The sequence below is a fragment of the Psammomys obesus genome, unplaced genomic scaffold (genome assembly GCF_907164565.1).
Source record: "Psammomys obesus unplaced genomic scaffold, mPsaObe1.curated_primary_1811, whole genome shotgun sequence".
NCBI classification, from domain to species: domain Eukaryota; kingdom Metazoa; phylum Chordata; class Mammalia; order Rodentia; family Muridae; genus Psammomys; species Psammomys obesus.
Genome location: NW_026590341.1, coordinates 768,704 through 774,960, shown reverse-complemented (window position 1 = coordinate 774,960; position 6,257 = coordinate 768,704).

Below are 6,257 nucleotides of genomic sequence, written 5' to 3'. Positions count from 1 at the left end.
AGGGGTGAAGGTGGGGCGAGAGGGCGGAAGAGCACTAACGTTCTCACCTGGGTTTCCTGTCGTCCTCCCTGCAGGGAGGACTCTATCTGCTGCAAGATAGAGTCCATGGCACACCCACTTCCAGAGAAAACACTGACATAGATGACCTCCATGGACCTCCATGGCTTGCTTACAATTTCAGTACTCAGTAGCGGTTGTCCCTGAGACACCAGCAGAGTGCATTTCTGCCCTTCCAAATGTACTGTTGACTCCACGGAGGGAAAAGAGGCGAAGAGGTGGCAAACAGACCCCAAGGGGAACTAACTGTCTTCTCGAACCTGGGCTCCTGTGATGACCTGAAGCCTTGAAGTCTGTGATCCTGAGATCCTGAGCCCTGTTGTGCAGCCTGCACCGAGACAGCTGCTGGAGAAGGCCATGGGCAGCCTCAAAGCAACCAATATGTGGGAGCAGCCTGAGGACACTGAGGCTGGCAGGGAGTGAATGGCCTCTATCAGGGACACTGAGGTGTAAATGCCATTACACACGTGTCAGGGGCCATGTCTGAAAACCACTATGAAGCTGAGGATACAGGAACAACGTTGATGGTCAGGACAAGATCTCTGAAAGTATCAAAGGGTGGCTGGCAGCCAGGAGGCACCACCCAGTGTCACCTGCTCCACACTGCGTCACCATGTGATACTCTCCTACAGTTCAGGCACAGAGTTGATACATACTTGCTCAGGTTTCTCGAAAGAATGACATGTCCCTACTTCTGCTTAGGGCCTATCAGGCTGTAGGAATAAATTGTGAGGGATCAAAAGAGAAGAAATCAGGAAACTGGAGAGGGAGGGAGAGAGAGGGGGGAAAGAGAGAGAAAGAGGAGGGGTCTGTGTAACTGTGTCATAGTCACTGTTCTATTTCTGAGATAAGACACTACGACAAAGACAACTCTTATAAAAGAAAGCATTTAATTGAGGGCTTGCTTACAATTTCAGAGGTTTAGTCCATTACTGGCATGGCGGAGAGCATGGTGCTGGTACAGTAGCTGAGAGCTACAACCTGATCCCAAGGCAGAGAGAGAGAGAGAACCCCCAGAAACACACTTCCTCCAACAAGATTATACTTCCTTCTAATCCTATCAGAATTCCAATCCCTTACAACTAAGCACTTAAATAAACGAGCATACGGGACCTTTCCTACTCACTTCAACCTGCCCAGGATCCGTGTTCCCCCTGCCCATCCTCTCTAGTTCTTTCTTCTATTGTTGCTTGAGACAAAGTCTCACTAAAACTGACTATACAGCTCACACTAGCCTGGAACTTGCCGTGTTCCTGCCGCCTCAGCTTCCTGAACTCTGCATTAACAGATCTATACCATCAGCCTGGCAGGAGTATAAGTTTTAGCGGATGAAATAAACTATGTTTACTCAAATTTTTCCAGTTTTTGAAAAATCTAGATGGCTCAAAATTTTGGATACAAAAGACACGTCTCCATAGACACCTGTATTGTTTTGAATTTTCCCTCTCAGAACAGTTATAGGAAGCGAGGTTAGTGGACACCGCCAGGAACAGGGGTGAGGCTGATGGCCAGTCTTGGGGATGTGAGAAAAGCCAGGCTTAAGTTCTCTCCAGGCGGGGGTGCTAACACCAGCCCTGGTTGTACTCCCTTTCCTGACAGTGAACACTTGCACCAGCTAGGCAAGACTGAGTGAGATCCTGTCTCTAAACACAAAATAACCAAAACTATGCTTTGGGGCATAAATTATTTTATTAGCATTTCATGATCAAGTATGACAAACCTTATTTTCCCAGACTTGCTCTACTCTTTGGCCTCTGCTCTCGGTGCAACTGAGGTGGAAGTAGCATAGTCATGGATGAGGCCCTGCTGTGAACTGTGTGGCCCAGCCTCCCTCCTTTCTTTGCTGTGCTGCCCTGCCTTTCTAAGCAGAGAACTTTGGCCCACGCCACATGGGGCTCTGGCTGTTCCCTGTGGACAATGGACCTTTCCACTCCTTCCTTATTTCTCCAGTTACAAATCTTGGCAACTTCCAAGGGCCAAAGTGCATGAGCGGCAGCTGTTGCTAACTAGGGCCCAGGGGCCTCACTGTGGATCAGGATGATAAAGCCAACAACGGCTCCAGGAGCCAGTGAAACTCCACAGGCAGGAGTGACCACTACCTGCTCTTGCCCTAGGACCTCCAGCCCTTCAAGAATGTGTCTCTCAATCCTGATGGCTTGGATATAATATACTCAGATGCTTTGACCAAGATGTCTCTGAGTGAGTGGAAGTGGGAGCCTCAGAGAACCTGCTTCCTATCTTCTCTCTGGGCTGGTTCTCAACCTTGTTCCATGCAGGAGGAGGCCCAGCCATCTCTCAGGTTGCTTGCTATCAGGTCTCTCTTTCAGAAGCTGGCTGTGTATTTTTTGCACATGGGGTGGGGCCTCCCTACAGGGACTGCTTGGTTTTTCCGCTTTGCTCTCAGGTTGTCCAGCGGTGGTGGCTCGTGTCTTTATTTCCAGCATTTGGGACTACAGAGCAAGTTCCAGACAAGCCCAGGTTACATAGAGAGACCCTGTCTCAAAAAAAAAACAAAATAACAACAAAACAAAACAAATTTCCTAGCAGGTGTTTTAGGAATGAGCTTTCTATGATCCATTCAGCTTTATAGATTTGCCACACCAGCAAGAAAAAGTCATAGGTTCTCTACATAGGCTTTCTCTCCTTTCCTTGCAGGTGTATTTTTAGAAAGCATTTCCGCCATTATTTCCCTCCATGAATGTGATTCCTTGGGCCTAAGAAAACCTTAGGCTCTGAAGCCAGGCCAGGCCATGGCCTTGTGATCTTTAGCGCCCTCCTTCCCAGGGTAAGGCCGGAACTGGCCATTTCCTTTAGGCCTTGCCTGGCTCCTGAGCCTTGGGTCTCTGACAAGAGGCTTCACAGCTGAGAAAAGGCCACTCTGTGTCCCCACTCCCTAGGGAATGGGGTGAAAGCTTTTGCTTCTGCAGACAAGATGGAGGTGAGACACAGGTGCGAACCTACAAGCAGAGGGAGCGCCTGCAGGATCCTGAAGTCCAGGTAGAAGCTTCGAGAACCTGTGAAGTGTTGGGAGTGGAGGTCATCAAACTTCCCGTGGCTCAGCAGCATCTCTGTTCCTAAACAACGTGCAAAAAAATAAAACTCAAGAGCTGTGAAACTAAAAGCACTTGTAACGCGTTGGAAATCTGGGAGAACTTTCCACATGAGTTGGCCAGGCCGCGGCAGAAGAGACTTTAAATGTTTGAAGCTCAAAGCCTGACTCTCCCTCCTAGACCACGCCCTTGCCGGGGACTGCTCCACCTAACGCCCACTGGCTCAGCTCCGCCCCCACCAGTGCGCTCCTGGCCGGACCTTTTAGATTGGCCCCGCCCTCGAACCGCCCACAACCAATCGCCCAGAGCCTGAACAGCTAGTGACCCCGCCTACGAGCCTCAGCCCCGCCCTATCCGCCTCGCCCACAGGCCGGCAAGTCAGCCCACCCGAAACCCCGCCTCTTGGCCCTAGTCCGGTCCCAAAGTGCCCTTCCAGAGTCCCGGGCCCTTAGGCCCGCCCCAGATGACAGCCCCCCCGCCCCCCCCCCCGAGTCGGCCAGTCTTTAGCTCCGCCCCTCGCCGTTGCAGTCTCAGATCAATGCTGCGCCTTTGCTCTCTGAAAAGGCTACCTACCGCACTCAACTATCTTTGGAAAGGAGGTGCCTGGTCTCCGCTAGGGAGGAACACCCACATTTAGGGAAGCTACGTCATTCACCGAGGGAGCTCGGAAGGGAGTACAAGAAGGGAACACAAAGGATGGATGGCTAGGAGGCCGCCCTTGGGCACTGCTATTGGATAAGCCGACCAGCCGACCAGCCGACCAGCCGACCAGCCGACCAGCCGACCAGCCGACCAGCCGACCAGCGCTGGAGTCGGCCTCTCGGCGTGCAGTCACCTCGCCATGTGTTGGTACAGGCCATCGTCTCGGTCCCAGACAATGCCAACCGCATCACGCTCTCAGCTGCTTTAAGGTCCCCTAGAGGGTAGAAACTGAGCCTCAGCCCTGCCCTCCTTTCTAGCCCTGTTTTGTCCAGTTAACTTAGGGCCAACAGGACTTGTGGGGCTATACCGGACCAGGGCAATGGGCGGCCTGGGGCCCAGAGGCAAGCGCTCAGCTTACCAGAAGACTCCCGCATTTGTGCATAGAGCAAGGTTCAGTATTCAAGTGTTGAGTAGTTTAACAAACTGTAAACGTTGCGGATTTTGAGGCAGGCTAGAAAGACAGGAAGGGAAAGGAGCCCCTCCTTAGCTGAAAGTCAAGAATTCCAGGCCAACTGACATTTGCTGTGAAGACTGGCTACAGAGAGGCAGTCTTTTCTTTTATACAGAAACACTTTCAAATAACAATTTAAATAGCAAGGAACCATGCTTAGGCCCCGAGTGTATATGACCTTAGAATATGGGCTTGCTTCTTTCCCAGATGCATACCTGAAAATTTCTGAGAGTTTCACAAACAACAGTTTACAGTAAAACCTCCATGTATAACTCTTGTGACCTCAGGTTTTACTTTATCAATTTCAGTCCTATCCAGTTCGCACCAGAAACGGTTCTATAACCACATTTAAATTCCTATTCAACCCTTTGAGCTGTAACTTCAGGTGACACCAACATCTTGGCCTCGAACTCACAGAGATCCACTGCCTCTGCCTCCCAAGTGCTGGGATTAAAGATGTGCACCACCACTGCCAGGCCTCCAACATTTTTTTTTTTTTTTTTCAGTTTTCTGAGAGTTTCTCTGTGTAGTGTTTGCTGTCCTGGACTCAATTTGTAGATCAGGCTAGCCCTGAACTCAGAGATTCACCTGCCTCTGCTTTCCCAAATGCTGGGATTAAAGGCATGCAATACCACACCCAACTGCCATCCAACATCTTATATGATTACAGTAAAGATACATAAGGGACACTCTCTTGAGAAACCCACATTCCCAGTTGGGTGTGTGCTACTGTATTCCCTATTATGCCTATTACCCAACCCCACCACGTATAATGCTGTGCTCAATTCTCCTCTTAATTAATTCCAACTTTATTTCATACTGACTCATCCAGAAATTTCCCGGGGTGTAGTCAAGAAACCCAGTATGAAAAGCCTCAGCATGGAGCCGTGTCTTCAGCCGACATGCCGCCACCGCCGACAGAACCCAAATGGAATCACTCTGTCAAAACCCCAATCAAATGAAGCTGAGTGTGATGATACATGCTGGGAATCTTAACACTTGGGAGCCTGAGGCTGGTTGGCTGTAAGTTTCAGGCCATCCTGGTCTGCATAGTGAATTGCAGGCCAGCTGGAAATACATAGAGAGACCCTGTCACAGTGAAAACCTCCCCGTGACTGGGTGGCAGTGCTATGCATTTTTAATCCCAGCACTTGGGAAGCAGAGGCAGGAGGATCTCTGTGAGTTCGAGGCTAGCCTGGTCTACAGAGCAGAGAGCAGTTCCAGAATAGACAAGGCTACACACACACACACACACACACACACACCAACCCTGCCTCAAACAAAACAAAACAAAAATGTCAAACCTTCCCAGAGCCAGGGGGAAGACACAGAAGCTAAAAGCACTAGCTGCACAAACCTGAAGAACCAACTTTGATACCTTAACCTGTGTAAGATGCTGCATTCTGGGGGCTGGAGAGATGGCTCAGCAGTCAAGAGCACTAGCTGATCTTCCAAATAGACCTGGGTTCAAATCCCAGCACCCACATGGCAGTTCACAATCATCTGTAACTCCAGTTCCAGGGGATTTGACACCCTCACACAGACGTACATGGAGGCAGAACACCAATGTAAATGAAATGAAAATTATTTTGAAGAAGAAGCAGCAGCTGCAGAGACAGGAGAATGCTCCATCTGGAGAGCCAGCTTCTTTTCAAGAGCCAGGATAGCCTATAGTATGCAGTACAAAAGCAATAATGAGAGGTCTTGCCTCAACAATAAGTCAAAATAACAATAACCACCACTCCACATGAAATGTCTCTATAAGGGTAAACTTGAACCTCATTTGTGCTGGAAGGTAAACAACCAAAAATACAAGTGGTAACTGTACTTTTTACCTTAATGGCTGGAGTCTGACCTCTCAGTCTTTCAGATTATTTTCTCTCCCCCCACTTTATAAAAACCTTTATGTGAAGATTTTAATCCCCAACTCAGTAAAACTTTCCTTTACTCAAAGGCTTTATGCATCCCAGGAATTTGATAGCCTGGAACAGTGATGC